A 17,258-nucleotide genomic window follows, 5' to 3' on the forward strand; every position below is an offset into this window, starting at 1 on the left:
CCTTCTCAACAACCCTATCGACCTGCTCGGCAACCTTGAGGGATCTATGGACATGGACCCCAAGATCCCTCTGTTCCTTCACACTGTTAAGAGTCCTGCCATTAACCTTGTATTCTGCCTTCCAAACCAGCTCCTGCAGGGTATCACTTCACACTTATCCGGGTTGAACTTCATCTGCCACTTCTCAGCCCAGCTCTGCATTCTATCAATATCCTGTTGTGATCTACAGCAACCTTCTACACTGTCCACAACACCACCAACCTTTGTAACATCAGCAAACTTACTAACCCATCTCAAGCCTAAAGGTTTACCCTGTATCTGCGACTGCAACTCCTGATTCTAGACTCCTTATTCAGGGGAAACATCTAGCCCGCCTCCAGTCTGTTGAGGTCCTGGAAGAATCTTGTAAGTCTTAATTAGATCGCCTCTCATTCATCTAAACTCTATTGAATGTAAGCCTCGTTGACCAATCTCTCCTGTTGTGATGACCCTGACCTCCCAAGAATCAGGTAAACCTTCATTAAAGTCCTCCATTTTCAATTATTTCCTTTGTTAGGTAGGGAAGCCAAAGGTGTACATATCATACTCCAGCTGTGATCTCACCAAGGCTCTGTGTAAATGTAGCAAGAGAGCCTGAGGCCAACATATCGTTTGCCTTTTTAACTAGGTGCTGCATCTGCGTGTTTGCTTTCAGTGACTGGTGTGCAAGGAAACCTAGATCCCTTTAATGTCAACACTTCCTTTTGGAAGGGTATATAACAAGGATTAAGTTTTAAATTTCAGAATATATTTCATTTTTTTTAATGAATGAAGTATGTTATACAAAGGGAGCATTGAATACAAGAGCAGGGAGGTTATGCTCCAACTTAGACCATAAAACATAGGAGCAGAATTAGGCCATTCAGCCCATCGAGTCTGCTCCACCATTCGATCATGGATGATTTATTTTCCCCCCTCAACCCCATTCTCCTGCTTTCTCCCTGTAACCTTTGACGCCCTTACTAATCAAGAACCTATCAACATCCGCTTTAAATACGCCCAGTGACTTGGCCTCCACAGCCGTCTGTGGCAATGAATTCCACAGATTCACCACCCTCCGGCTAAAGAAATTCCTCCTTATTTCTTTTCTTTATAAAGCATAGTTCAGCCCTCGTGCTTTGGTCACTGTCCTGTAGGAAGGAGGTGATTGCACTGGAGTGGGTACAAAGAAGATTCACCAGGATGTTGCCTGGGATGGAGCATTCCTGTTATGAGGAGACACTGGAGAGGCTGGGTCTGTTTTCCCTGGAATGGAGGAGGTTAAGAGGGGACATGATTGAAGTACATAAAAACTATAAGGGGTATAGATAGGACAGACTGCAGGAAGCTTTCCCCCTTATCAGAGGTGAATAAAACTGGAAGGCACAGGTTTAGGGAAGAGATTCAGAGGGGATTTGAGGGGAACCTTTTTCACCCGGAGAAAGAGTGGTGGATGCAGAGTCGCTGACAGCATTTAAGAGGTGTCCAGACAAGAATCATTTGGGCATAGAAGGTGAGAGGCTAAGTGCTGGAAGGTGGGACTGATTATGGATGGGTGCCCACTGGTCAGTACGGACAAGGTGGGCCGAAGGGCCTGTTTCCCTGCTGTATGACCCGATGACCTACCTTTTTTTGCCATTTAGGTCTATTGCTTGCTTTCCTGCCAAAATGGATGATTTACTCGCTTGCTCAACTTACCTAAATCATGTCGAAGCTCCTTTGCTTCCTCATCATTACTCACAATCACACCCAGTTTTGTGTTGCCAGCAGACTTAGAGATATTGCATTTGATTTCCTGATCCAAACATTGTGAATAGCTGGGGCCCAAGCACTGATCCCTGAGGTACCCCAATACTCACCTCTGCCATCCTGAATGAGTCCCATTTATTCCCACTCTCAGTTTCCTGTCCGTCAACCAATCTTCAATCCATGCCAGTATATAAGATAAGATATTTATTTATTAGTCATGTGCACATCGAAACACACAGTGAAATACATCTTTTTGCGTTACTGAGAATGTTCTGGGGGGCAGCCCGCAAGTGTTGCCACGCTTCTGGCACCAACATAGCACGCCCACAACTCCTAACCCGTACTCTTTGGAATGTGGGAGGAAACCGGAGCATCCGGAGGAAACCCATGCAGACACACGGGGAGAACGTACAAGCTCCTTACAGACAGCAGCAGGAATTGAACCCCGGTCGTTGGCGCTGTAATAGCGTTACGCTAACCGCTACACTACCGTGCCGCTTGATCTTGCAATACCATGTGCTTTAATTTTGCACACTCACCTCTTATGTGGGACTTTATTGAAAGCTTCCTGGAAATCCAAATACACCACGTCCAATGGTTGTCCCTTCTCTATTCTATCATGGTCAAAAAACTCCAATAGGTTTGACAGGCTTAATTCCCCTTTCATAAATACAGGTTGCATTTGCCTAATTCCATTGATATTTTCCAGTTGTCCTGTAATCACATCCTTTACAATAGACTCCAGCAATTTTCCTACTGCTGATGTTAGGCTAATGGTCTGTAGATCCATTTTCTCAATCCTTCATTAAAAATTGCGGTCACATTTGCCACCCTCCAATCTGTAGGAACTGTTCCATAATCTATAGAGTATGGAAGATGACAATCAATGCACCACTATTTCCCTGACTACCTCTTTTAGTACTCTGAGATGCAAGTTATCAGGCCCTGGGGACTTACTGGCTTTTAGTCCCACTAATTTCTCCAGCACTTTTTTTTAACTAATACTAATTAACTTTAATCCCTCTTTTTCATTAGACGTTGATTCCCTGACATTTCTTGGAAGTTATTTGTGTTCCCTTCCATGAAGCCAGAACTAAAGCATTTGTTTAGTTGCTCTGCCATTTCTTTGTCCGCATTACAAACCTCCCCCTTTCTGACTATAAGGATCATTTGTCTTCACTAATCTTTTTCTTTTTACGTATTTGTAGAAGCTTTTACAATCCACTTTTATGTTCCGTGCAAGTTTATTTTTTCATCTGTAGTCAAACTCTTGGTCCTCTGTTACTGAATTCCACGCTGCTTCTAATCCTCGGGCCTGCTACTTTTTCTGGTGCCTTTAAACACTTACTCCTCGGATCTTTTACTGTCCCTGTGCTACCAGTTGTTGGATTGCTTTTCCTCTTGTGCTTTTGCTCCAGAAACAAATGTATCAGTCCCTGCATTCTGTCCTTAAATGTGACCCATTGTCTATCCACTGTCACGCCTTTTAGTGAAGCTGCCCGTTCCGGTATAGCCAAATCACTTCCCACCTCTTAATAGTTCCATTTGTTTTAATTAAAGACTCGAACTGAAGAATTCTACCATATGTAGGTCAGCCCTCCCTAAAGGACCCCACACAAGATTGTTAACTAGCCCATCCTCATTGCACAATACCCAACATAGGAAAGCCTGGTGCCCTAGTTGGTTCTTCAGTGATCCCATATGCACTCCCAGAATTCCTCCTACATTATTGCTAACGTAGTTTGACCAATCTGCTTGTAGATTAAAGTCACCCATGACTACTGTAGTATCCATGGTGCATGTATCTCTAATTCCCTGTTTGTTGCCATACCATTACTGCTTAGAGGCCTATATCAGCTCCCATTTCACAGATGCATCTCACTGTGTGTTTCGATGTACATGCGACTAATAATTATGTCTTATCTTGTCTTCTCTTATCTTATCCATATCTACTGCTTCATTGCTGCTTCTTAGCTCCACCAGATGCCAGATCATGATTCTCTGAGCCACAATCCTTTCTCAGTATTTCCATCCTTGGCTAACACCATTACCCTACCTTCTTTTCCTTTTTGCCTGCCCGTCCTAAATATCAAAAATCTTTGGATGTTCAGCTCCCATCCTTGGTCACCCTGCAGGCACGTCTCCTACAGTGCATTCATTTACATCTATTTGTGCTGTTAATTAATTTACCTTATTGCAAAAGTTTCACACACTTAGACACAGATCACAAGGAAGGCAAGCCAGCAGCTTTACTTTCTTAGAAAGTTAAGGAGGTTCGGCTTGTTCTACAGCTGTACTGTTGAAAGTATCCTGACTGGTTGCATCACGGTCTGGTACGGCAACTTGATTGTGCAGGGAAGTAGAAGCTGCAGAGAGTAGTGGACTCAGCCCAGTACATCTCTGGCACATCCCTCCCCACCACGGGAAATATCGACATGAGGTGCTGCCTCAAGAAGGCAACATCTAGAATCAAAGATCCCCACCCATCTTCTCACAGCTACCAGTGGGCAGGAGATACAGAAGCCTGAAGTCCCACAGCACCAGGTTCAAGAACAGCTACTTCCCTTCAGCCATTCAGTTCTTGAACCAACCTGCACAACCCCAATCACTATGTCAGTATAGTGTTACGGACTCAATGAATGTCCCTTTAAGATAGAGTGGGTGTGTGTGTGTGTGTGTGTGTGTGTGTGTGTGTGTGTGTGTGTGTGTGTGTGTGTGTGGGGGTTACGTCAACAGAAGATAAAGGACGTAATGATGTTCTTGAAGAAGTCAGTCGAAGAGAGAGAAAGAGAGAGAGACACCAGCCTGCTAGTTTTCTCTGTCGATGGATGAGAAACAATAACTGTGTCTGCCACTGAAATCCATGTATGGAAATTGGAAGTAATCTGGTGGAGTTCACTTTGTTGCTGACCTGTAGAAGGAAACAGGTATTTGTGTGTGGACGACCACGATTCGGATGCTTTTCGGGGTGAGGAAGTCACTAGCGAGTCAACACTGAGGCGTTGTTTGGGTTCCATCATGGAACATTTGGATTTCGTAATTACTCTCTCTATGTTTCTCTACATCTACATCTTATCTTCAGACAACGGTGGTTGTTGAAGAAGCCTTTGCTCATGTTTCACCTTACAGCTTGCAGAACTGAACTTTAAGAACCATTCCTGGACTTGGAGTTTGGGACTTTACCACACACACACGAAGAGTTTAAGTTTTGGGGTTAATGTTCAAGGTTTAACATTTTTGAATTCTAACATACTAACATTTTCACTTTTATTTTTCGTATTATCATAAGTAGTGATTAATAAAATAGTTTTTAACACTGAATCATGACTCAGTGTGTTTCTTTTGTTGCTGGTTCATAACAATAGCAACACTATGGTCACATTTTGTTCTAATTTTGTTCTTTCTTGCTGCAATTATGTATAATTTATGTTTAATTTATGTTTTTCTTGTGAATGCTGCTTATCTGATGCTACGTGCCTGTGGTGCTGCTGCAAGTAAGATCTTCATTGCACCTGCGCACTCACCTTGTTCTTGTGCATGTGGTAATAAACTCGACTTTGACTTTTGCTTTGGCACAGCATCCTTAAACAGAAAAACAAACTGCTGGAGGAACTCGGCAAGTCAAACAGCATCTGTGGAGGCACAACAAATTCTGCAGATGCTGGAATCTGGAGCAACACACACAAAATGCTGGAGGAACTCAGCAGGTCAGGCAGCATCTATGGGGGGTGGGGGAATAAGCAGTCGATGTACAGATGCTATTCGACCCATTGAGTTCCTCCAGCAGTTTACTTATTGCTCCAGATTCCAGCATCTGCAGTCTCTTGTGACAGCATTTCTAAATATGCCTTTTTCACATTTTTAAACATCTTAGAATCTTTTTGAGCAATGGCATTACTATTTTTTCTTACCTGGACCCCATTTGTCGGTGCACATTAATTGGTATCATCTCTTCCTTCCTGACACACTTTGGTTATCCTCACCCCATCCTTCCTGTTTCCTTGCTTTTTTCTTCTCTTGAGCATTCGAGGTTAGGGCAACCACTAACCACCATCCTCCTCCCTTTATCAGAATCAGATTCAGATGCAGAATCAGATTCAGAATCAGAATCAGGAATCAGAATCAGATTTATTATCAAACTGACATCTGACGTAAAATTGGTGGCTTTGTGGCAGCGGTACGGTGCGAAGACATACAAATCTATAAACTACAAAGATAAATAAACATTGCAAAAAGGGAATAACGAGGTAGTGTCCGTGGGTTCATGGACCGTTCAGAAAGGTGATGGCGGAGGGGAAGAAGCTGTTCGTGAATCGTTGAGTTTGGGTCTTCAGGCTCCTGTATCTCTTCCCTGATGACTATTAAGATTTTTCTTTTAAATACATAAAAAACACTAAAATGCTCAGAAATTAAGAATATTACAATAAATAAGTAAAAATGAATCACTCTATTTACCACAGTTACATCGCAGCCTGGCGTGGAAACTCCAATGCACAGGAATGCAAGAGGCTACAGAGAGTGGTGGACTCAGCCAGTTCCACCATGGGTACCCAGCTCTCCCCACCATCGAGGACATCTACAAGGGGCGATGTCTCAGGAAGGTGACACCCCATCATCGGGGACCCCCACCATCCGGGCTGTGCCCTCTTCTCGATGGAGGCAGGAGGAGGTACAGGAGGCAGGAGGTACACGAGCCTGAAGACCCACACCTCAAGGTTCAACAACAGCTTCTTCCCCACTGCCATCAGGTTCTTGAACCAACCCTAACACAACCTTGGACTATATTTCTTTTTTTCTCTCTCTCAGTTTGCACGGATATCGTTATGTTTATTTTGTTTCTTTTGGGGTGTAAGTTATGTGTAATTTACGTTAATTTAAGTTTATGTTAACTTATGTTTGTCATGTGTGTATTGAACTGTGCTGCTGCTGCAAAAAGCTAATTTCCATGGCATTTATACCCTGGGTATGTTTACCTATGACAACAAACTGAACCTGAACTTGATACCTTCTGTATCTTTTCCCATCTATTCTCCAGAACAGGGAACACCCCTGTTCAAATCAATGGGGTTGCTGCTCGTACACCAGGTCTGGCTGGTGTCGGACCAGAGAGCTGGATTCCTCAGTGTTGGAGAACGCCGGCACAGCTGGGCTCCATTGGTGGACTCCACGTGGGGTTTTGTGATGGAGCAGAGTGATCGATGGCAAAGGCGGCTGTCACTTAGCATGTCCCCTGTGGTACTACCAGTCATGACCACTTAATTTCTCCCACTATATGACATAGAACTGGCAACTTACACATAACAATATACACAGGCACCTCTGTGAATTAGATTGGTTGGATTTGAGGTTCTGATCTGTCCAATGCTAATCCTTCTGGGATGTCCCATACCTAGCAATATGCCATTCCCCGATCTCTAAAATCCTTTGGACAACGATGACAAGGTTACTCCGCATGAATAAAATATATTTCCAGTCACATTAGAAAATATCATGACAAGTGGGCTTCAAGGAGCATCTTAATGGGAGCTTCAGGGTGAGACTCCTCAAGTCGGACGCCCGGCAGGCACAGGGATCAGTGATGGAGTAAAGGAAATCAGGGCTTGTGCAGGGAAACAGCATCAGAGGGAGGATAAAGATAAGATTTCTTTATTAGTCACATGTACACAAAACACACAGTGAAATGCATGTTTTGCGTAGGGTGTTCTGGGGGGCAGCCTGCAAGTGTCGCCACGCTTCTGGCACCAACATAACATGCCCACAGCTTCCTAACCCGTACGTCTTTGGAATGTGGGAGGAAACCGGAGCACCAGCGTTATACTAACCGGTACACTACTGTGCAATCGTAGTGTTGAAGCATGAGTAGGTGGTGGGTAAATACTACCTGGTGCTGGTTAGCGGAGCAGAGCGTTGGATCACTGAAGGTGAGATACTGGATGGGAGAGCCCTGAAATAATTGAGTCTTCTGTTAACAAGGGAGTGTTTTAGTGACTGAGGTACTGAGGTTAGTTTGGATTCAGACAGAGGTGATATTAGTCATCCTTACTGACAGCTGGTTCATTGTAATGAGAATTCACCATTATATGAATTTCTGTATTCCCTTATGACATAGAAATAGTCAATTCACTCATTCTAGTTGCCAGCTATCAGAGCAATCCGATCAGTCTCTTGTCAGTATACTCTCATGAATTTTGCTTCCTGTGATGGTCTTGGCTTGTGGATGATGAGGGGTTGCACCTGCCTTTGGGTGAAGGTTGATGCCAAGCCAGGTTCCAAGGGTTAACTGCTGGACCTGATGATGCAGCCTTTTGTACTCCAGGAGCAGCCGATGTGAAGCTCTGTGTGATTCACTGACAAGAGTGCTCTGGCATTTCTGCTCCCTTTGACAGGATGTTTGGTATTGTGAGCTATTCTTGTTGAGTGGAACTGAGCAATGAATCATGCAATTTAGATGCAGCATCCAACTCAAAGCAGAATGAGATCCATCTGAGTAACAGGAGCCAGATGAAGCTCAGAAGAGGATATTTGCGGTAGTATATTCCCCCCGTTTCTGCGTGGGTTTCCTCCGGGTGCTCCGGTTTCCTCCCACATTCCAAAGATGTAGGGGTTAGGGAGTTGTGGGCGTGCTATGTTGGCGCCGGAAGTGTGGCGACACTTGCGGGCTGCCCCCCAGAACACTCTACACAAAAGATGCACTTCATTGTGTGTTTCGATGTACATGTGACTAATAAAGCGATCTTATCTTATCTATTTATTCTACAAGTCAAAGAATCTGCTTTATTTGGTCTCTTAGCTGCCGAAGCTTCTCCTTAGTCTTCTGCCTTCTGCTCCCTGGTGCCTGAATGGTTGCTTCTCACATAAGTTTCCTGGTCCAAGTAATAATCGCCATTGGTGATTATTAGCTCTTTATAACCTTCAATCCCATATTAAACCTGCTCCTTTAGAAACAGCCATTTGGGTTTATTCCACACCTTTTTTAATGCCGTGTATGTCCCAAGGAGCTTCACAGGAACACAGGCCAGATGAGGTGTCGGGAAATAAAAACAGAAGGCGCTGGAAACAGTGGGAGAGAGAAACAGAGATAACGTTTCAGGTTGAACTGGGAAAGTGAGAAAACAAGTTAGTTTTAAGTTGCAGAGAGGGTGGGGGAAGGAGTGATAGGACAAAGGGAATTTCTCCGAGGCACTCGGAAATTCTTGAGGGGGGTGTTGGTTTTAAGCGGCATTAAGACAGAGAAGTTGGGTGTTCAATGACGTGTTCAGTTGAGGGTGAATGGAGAAAGGGCAGATTTGGAGGAATGCAGAGGGTTGTAGGGTCAGCGGAGGTTCCAGAGGCATTGAGAGCGAGAGTGTATGGAGGGACGAAGGAGGATGAAGATTTCTTAACGGGGAGCTGTTTGTTAAAATATTTGTGTCAGAACCAAGAGTGCAAATGATGCTTTAGTTTTTGTGAATGAGTTGGGGGATGAAGTGTTGTGGGGAGTATCAGGGAAGGTGGCAGTAAGGGTGTCAGATCAACAACCTCGCCCTTAACATCAGCAAGATGAAAGAGCTGGTTGTTGACCGAAGGAAGTTGGGGGGTGGGGATGAACGCTACCCTGTCCTCATCAACTGAGCCGCTGTAGAGATGGTCGACAGCTTCAACTCCCTTTGCATCTATATCACTTGCAACCTCACCTGATCCCTTCACACTGCTGAGGTGATCAAGGAAGTGCATTAGCATATTTACTTTCTTAGGCATCTGAGAAGATTCTGCAAGTCATAGAACATAGAACATAGAAGAGTATGGCACAGAACAGACCCTTCGGCCCACAATGTTGTGCTGACATAGCTAATCCCTCCTGCCTACAGAATGCCCACCTCCCTCCATTTTCCTCTCATTCATGTGCCCATCCAAACTGCTTTTAAAAGCCCCCCAATGAATCTGCCTCCACCACCCTATCAGGCAATGCATTCCAGGCATCCGCCACTCTCTGAGTGAAAAACGTACCCCTCACGTCTGTTTTGAACCTATCCCCCTCACCTTAAATGCATGCCCTCTGATATTGGATTGCTCAATAATGGGAAAAAGATATTGCTTGTCCACTCTATCTATGCCCTTCATAATATTATACACTTCCAACAGATCACCCCTCAGCCTTCGCCGCTCCAGAGAAAAGAGCCCAAGTTTGTCCAACCTCTCCTGATAGCGTGTGTATGTGTGTGTGTGTGTTTATATGTGTGTGTGTGTGTGTGTGTGTGTGTGTGTGTGTGTGTGTGTGTGGGAGGGGGAGGTGCAGGGGATACAGTCAGAGGGAACAGGACAATGAGAGGAAAACATATCCTGGCACAGCCTTTATCCGGTTCTGCTCCTAAACAGTGGGCTCCGAGCTCACACTGCTCCGTGGGATTCTTTCCACTTTTAGTTTCACGTGCAGTGATAATTCGGTACCTTATGGGAACTCTGTGCTTCAGGAAGCTACTCAGCTGCAGTTTCCTGGCTGTAATTACTGACTTAGCAGGTCAGAAATTGACAGCCAGGTCTCCTTAGGGCTGCAGGCTGTTGATTGCATGGACTGGTGCTGAGAAGTGTTGGGGAGACATAGGTGTGGTGTGATTGACTTTCTGTCCCAGACAGCATCAAAGGTTCATCATGGTTCTTACAACTGAAAATAAACCTTGCATTGGAAGGGAAATGGAGGATTGATCATGGGCTGAGAGGGCTCAGAGGAGTCAAATCAATATAGAAAAGAAACACAGATCAACAGGGATTGGTGAAACTTGCAGTCAAAATAAATCCTAAAGCTAAGAGCAAGAAATAAAACAGACTGATAGCTTCTCCTCCCGAGACTCCAGTCAGGTTAGAAGTGGAATCCCGTCATTCTTCAGCATTATCTCACAACGTACAGGACTGTTAACTTTTACACTTATTAAACATTAATTTGCCACTTTGGGGGAGAGGATTCCACCCCTTTGGTTCTGAAATAAAACCAGAAGGTGCTGGAAACACCCAGCAGGTCAGGCAGCATCTGAGAAGTCAAAGTTTCGGGTCGATAACCCTACATTTTTCGAAGTTGTTAAAAAGGGGTCAGTTCAGTTAAACTTCATTCATTGGATTTGAAGCGCCCTTTGCAATGGGAAACATTGAAAGGTCATTCAGGCCAGGGAGTGAGCCAGGCTGCAGTGTGACAGGATGCCTACAACGTGTGTTCTGTGTCCGAGGGCAGGCACGGTAGTGCAGCAGTTAGTGTAACGCTATTACAGCGCCAGTGACCTGGGTTCAATTCCCGCCGCTGTCTGTAAGGAGTTTATACGTTCTCCCCGTGTCTGCGTGGGTTTCCTCCGGGTGCTTCAGTTTCCTCCCACATTCCAAAGACGGATGGGTTAGGAAGTTGTGGGCATGCTACGTTGGCACCGGAAGCATGGTGACTGCCCTCTCCTACTGGATTCCTTCTTCTTCAGCCCTTTGCCACTTCTACCTATAACCTCTCAGCATATTACATCTCCCCCCACTCCCCCACCCACCTACCTTCCCTCTCTCACCTGGACTCACCTGTCCCCTGCCTGCGTGTGCTCCTCCCCCTCCCTCCACCTTCTTATTCTGGCTTCTGCCCTCTTCCTTTGCAGTCCTGATGAAGGGTCTCGGCCCGAAACGTCGACTGTTTATTTCCCTCCATGGACGCTGCCCGACCTGCTGAGTTCCTCCAGCACTTTTTGTGTGTTGCTGCAGAGTCCAGCATCTGCAGAATTTCTTGCATCTAGGAAGTCTATTTATTCTTTGAAGGCCTTAGCCCTCTCTCCCCTTTTCAATGATGTGTAGCACAGTGAACCCATTACCCAAAGCTGTGGGTTTACTGGAGTGGCTTCCTGGTCTACAGATTGTCCTCGAGGCCCTGCGGGAAGAGGAGACGGTGGATCCTGTCAGATGGTTTCCCTGAGCTGAGAGCCAGGGTCATTTGGTCGTTTGGCAGAATCCCTCATCGTCAGAGCTTTCAGATAAGATCCAAGGCTTGTCCCAGAAACAGACAAGGCTGGAAAGGATGAGGAGGTCAGGCAGCACCTGTGGAAAGACAAACAGTTTTCTTTTTACACAGAGAACGGTGGGTGCCTGGAACGGGCTGCCAGGGGTGGTGGAAGCAGGTACGATAGTGGTGTTCAAGAGGCCTTTAGATAGACACATGAATATGCAGGGAGTGGTAGGATACGGATCACGTGCAGGCAGAAGAGGTTTAGTTTAATTTGGCATCGTGTTCGGCACAGACATCGTGGGCCGAAGGGCCTGTTCTTGTGCTGTACAGTTGTATGTTCTATGTTTCAGGTCTGAGACTCCCCATCAGAAGACTTTGCATGGCTGGTGGTGAGAAGGGGCAGCTCATCAGGTCCTCTGTGCACAGTTGGAGTCCACACACTGCCCTCAAGGAGGTTGCAATGGTGAAGAGACCCTCATCCGCCTCCTTCAGCATTTTCCGACGGCTGGAAGGCGATACAGCGTTCTTTGTTGAGGTGCATCCCCAACAGGACTCTTGTGCTCCGTGGACTGTCTGCAGGGGCCCCACACTGAGGCGAACATGGCCAGTTGCTGGAGGTAATCGACTTAGTGAAAGGCACCTTGGTCCGTCCCAAACTTGTGGGTCTTCCAGTGCAGGGGGCTGTCTGCAACTGAGAGCTGCTAGCTGGCATAGTTCAGTCGCCAGAAAGGAGGGCAGACTCTCCTGCCGTTGAATAGTGCTGGAACTAGTGTAAAGGCTGCTGCAACTTATTAACCATGGAAAGAATGTGAAACAGAAATGATTTCACTCTGGTGCAATATAAATACTGTTATTGGTGACATAGGAATGCACTGCATTATAAATTTGCAAATATTCCCAATAAGGTACATTGTTGGTGAAATAAAAATTGGTCAGCACATCTGCATGGAACTGGAGGGAGCCAGCTGCAGTTACCGATTGTGCCAGGGAGCCAGATGTTAGCATAGGCATCCCTGTACCAGCCAGGGCTATCTTCATTAACAACTCTGAGGCCCTAGAGGCTTTGGGATGGGTTCAGAAGGGGTTTACTAGGATGCTGCCTAGATTAGAGTGTATTAGCTACAAGGAGAGGTTGGACACACTTGGGTTGTTTTCCCTGGAGCATCGGAGGCCGAAGGGAGACTTGAAAGAAGTTTATAAAATTACGAGAGGCATAGATAGGGTGGGCAGCCAGAATCTTTTCCCCAGGGTAGAAATGTCAAATACTAGAGGACACAGTTTTAAGGTGAGAGGGGGAACGTTTAAGGGCAATGTATGGGGTTAGTTTTTTTTGACACAGTGGTGGGTGCCCGAATGTGCTGCCAGGGGTGGTGATGGAAGCAAATAGGTGTTCAAGAGGCTCTTAGATAGGGGCATGAATATGCAGGGAATGGAGGGATATAGATTGTGTGCAGGCAGAAGGGATTAGTTTAATTTGGCATCGTGGCCAGCACGGACATCGTGGGCTGAAGGGCCTGTTCCTGTTATTCTAACTGGTGATTCACAGAGTTGTAGACACTGCTCTCCATGGCCACAGAGAGGTAGACTGCACAGTGTGTACAGATATGCTTCCAATTGCAGTCATTTTATTGGATACTTTAAAACCACTTTGTGCTTAACAACCATGGATATAGGCCCAGGGAACACACAACGTCAAGAAGTAAGCAAAATGTCATTTTTCTCTCAGTCTAAACAGGATGGATCTCCCAAGCCTTAGTCTCTTTCAGTGTCAAGCAGAAAGGCATTGTGATCTGAAGAAATGAATTTCTAGCAGAGTTCCTGTGTCTTTCTGCCCTCCAGATTGGCACATTGGATAGGATCCTGGTGATTGCTGAATATACAGGCAGCCAACTTCTATTGCACTGGGCAAATCAGTGGTTTCTTTTCGGTTAGTCTATGTGCTGGGGGAAAAATATAGATCGGCAAATGATGCTTTACTCAATTTGAACAGAATGCAAAAGGAAACTGAACCGGCTCCTGGCCCCACACCTTGGCTGGGTCGTCTAATGATGGCAGCAGCCTCCTGGATTGAGAGCCTGGGTGTGATAGCCTTCACTGTCTTTTTATTGTTTAAGACTATTAATGAGACTGTTATTCTCCTGGACTTTTCCTGCTTGCTCAAAGACACTTTGCCTCTCTGTTCTGCTTCTCCCCCACCAACGAGCATTGTGATCCATTCAGGGATCATTGCATTTTAACTGTTTTCAAGGACTTTAGACTATGTAACATTTAACCTACTCCCTCTGACAATTTTCAGCCCTGCTGAGTTCCAAGATGAGTCACTACGTTTGGTACACAGCAACTTTTCCGTTCTGCATGTCAACCTACGCAGCAGACCCTGGCTTTTCATTCAGGTCTGCTAGTCAAGAAATTGTGTGTAGGAGTCTTTAATTGACTTGCTGTACTTTGCAGGTGGAAAAGAGAAAGCTTCCCAATCAAACCTGGGGTGAGGCAGGGCTGCCCATTCTCCTCTGGTTTGTTTGTGCTATGGTGAATTCATCAGGAAGGACAGGGGGCATGAGGGGCGCAGGTGCCAGGGAGTGGCAGGGGGAAGCTCAGATCAAAGTCTTCGTACACATGGGCAACATCACCGTCTTCCACTTGGACCCATGGTCAGTCTGCATATTGATCAGCATCCCCCCGGGTGCTCCGGTTTCCTCCCACATTCCAAAGACGTACGGGTTAGGAAGTTGTGGGCGTGCCGTGTTGGTGCCAGAAGCGTGGCGACTCTTGCGGGCTGCCCCCAGAACACCCTATGCAAAAGATGCATTTCACTGTGTGTTTCGATGTACGTGTGACTACTAAAGATAGCTCATCTTATATGTCATCTGTTTGAACTGGGCCAGGGGGCCAGAGTCAACCTCAGGAAGAGTGAGGGCCGTGTTCTTTGTCGCTGGCTCAACCGATACTCTGTTCCCCCTTACCGTCAGCCTCGACTACCCGTAGGTGCTGGGGATCTGGCCCGTGTGGCAAGAAATGGCTGGAGTGGATGGTCGAGGTGAGACGAAAATTGGGACCGTGGGAGCGGCGCTCCTTCTCGATGGTGGCGAGAAACCTGGCCAGCAGGTGCGAGTGATCATGGTGTTGCTGTACGGGGCACAGGTGTGGCCCCTACCCTGGTCCTGCGCTGCAACAGTCACCTGAGCCATCTTGTGTTTCACCTGGGACATGCCCTTTTCATGTTACCACCATCGGGGAAGAGATTCAGGATCCTGAAGACCCACACTCAACGTTTCAGGAACAGCTTACAGGGCAGGTACATTAGGGACATATAAGAGATTCTTAGATAGACACATGAATGACAGAAAAATAGGGGGCTATGTGGGAGGGAAGGGGTAGATAGATCTCAGAGCAGGATAAAATGTTGGCACAACATTGTGGGCTGAAGGGCCTGTACTGTGCTGTAGTGTTCTATGTTCTATGTTCTTTTTCCCCTACGCCATCAGATTTCTGAACGATCCATGAACCCATGAACACCACCTCATTATCCCTTTCTTGCACTATTTATTTATTTTTGTAACTTATAGTAATTTTTATGTCTTTATGCCTTTGCACTGTACTGCTGCCGCAAAACAACAAATTTCTTGACATACGTCAGTGATAATAAACCTGATCCTGATGAGAAACAAAGGACTGTGGATGCTGGAATCTAGATGAAAAACACGATGACATTGGAGGAACTCAGCAGGCCGGGCAGCATCCGTGGAGAAAAGCAGGCGGTCAACGTTTCGGGTCAGGACCCTCCTTCAGGACTGAAGATAGGAAAAGGGGGAAGCCCGATATATAGGAGGGAAAAGCAGAGCAGTGATAGGCGGACAGAAGAGGGGAGGCGGGGAGGGCACAGGGTGTTTATAAGTAGATGCAGGTAAGAGGTAGTGATGGGCAGGTGAGGGGCAGGAGGGGAGAGCAGATCCACTGGGGGTGGGTTAAAGGTATGGAGGATAAAAGGGGGGTAGAAAACAGAGAGAGGCTGGGAAAGGGAAGAAGAGGCATGGTTGGTGGGGGGTGGTGGTGAATAACGGTCCCGGGCACATCTAATTCTGATGATCCAGGGAATGGATCGTGTCCATCGGGATGTGACGTACAGGCCTCCAGAGAAAGGGGGGAGAAATGTACCCGATATAACCAACGTCCTGATGGACACCTTTGTGTGTGGCTGTGTCAAGATGTGCGTAGAGCTGGAGGACACAAGCACCAAGTGTCACTGCGTGCTGAGGTTCTACCTGGTGCTGCAGTAGATGGGTCTGGCCTAGTGGCTGCACAATGTCCCATTCAGATCTTGTTGCACTACTTTTGAGGAAAAGCTTCTGTGGACCTTTGACCATGTTTATCAGGCAGCGGTCGGCGCAGGAGAACACGGTGGATCCTGCAGAATGGTTCCCTGAGCAGACCGTCAAGGACATTTGGCAGAATGCCTCATCGCCAGAGCTCACAGACAAGCACCAAATCCTCGCTCGGCAGGCAGTGAGAGGGGCCTTCCTGATCAGATCACCCCATGCAGCTGGAGTCTCACTTCCGCTGCCCGCTGGCCTCAAGATGGCTGCAGCGTCGACTGGGGACACAGCCCAGCGCGTTACGGAAACCAGCCTCCCCTCCTTGGACTCTGTCTTTACCTCTTGCTGCTTTGGTGAAGCAGCTAGCATAATCAAAGACCCCACCCACCCGGGTCATTCTCTCTTCTCTCTTCTACCATCAGGCAGAAGATACAGGAGCCTGAGGGCACATACCACCAGGCTCAAGGACAGCTTCTATCCCATGGTGATAAGACTATTGAACGGTTCCCTTATACGATGAGATGGACTCTGACCTCATGATCTACCTTGTTGTTACCTTGCACCTTATTGCACTGCGCTTTCTCTGTAGCTGTGACACTTTTGAATGATAGAGAAATGGAGGGCTATGTGGGAGGGCAGGGACAGATAGATCTTAGAGCAGGATAAAATGTTGGCACAACATTGTGGGCCGAAGGGCCTGTACTGTGCTGTAATGTTCTATGTTCTATTTACTCTGTACTGTTATTGTTTTTACCTGTACTGCCTCAATGGACTCTGTACTAACTCAATGTAACTGCACTGTGTAATGAATTGATCTGTACGATCGGTTTGCAAGACAAGTTTTTCACTGTACCTTAGTACAAGTGACAATAATAAACCAATACCAATACGCCTCCTCGTGGACTGTGCTTTAGTCAAGACTGTCTGGAAAAGGATGCAATGGTCCTTGTTGAGATTCGTCCTCAGCAGCTGCTCAACAGAGGACTCTGTGATCTACCGGCTGTTCCCAGGGACACACACTGAGACAGACATCAACTGCTGTTGGAAGATCATCAACGTGGTCTTCCCGAAACTTGCTAGTCTTCCGGGGTAGGGAGAGGTCCCCAAGTGAATACTGCTGACAGGCACATTCCAAGGTGCGGGAGTAGGTGCTGAGGGACGCACTGAAGCTCAGTGCAGCCACCGCAAAGGCTTTGATGGGAAGGACCACAGTGTATGGCCCTGTTGCCACTGAG

The 17,258-nt window shown here is 46.6% G+C and overlaps 1 protein-coding gene across 1 annotated transcript in view; it reads right to left on the reverse strand.

The window, feature by feature from the left end:
* fjx1 (four-jointed box kinase 1) overlaps positions 1 to 17,258 on the reverse strand; it is a 440,027-nt gene that overhangs the window by 158,241 nt on the left and 264,528 nt on the right. The gene's annotated exons all lie outside the window — the stretch shown is intronic.

The sequence above is a fragment of the Pristis pectinata genome, chromosome 14 (genome assembly GCF_009764475.1).
Source record: "Pristis pectinata isolate sPriPec2 chromosome 14, sPriPec2.1.pri, whole genome shotgun sequence".
Lineage (NCBI taxonomy): Eukaryota > Metazoa > Chordata > Chondrichthyes > Rhinopristiformes > Pristidae > Pristis > Pristis pectinata.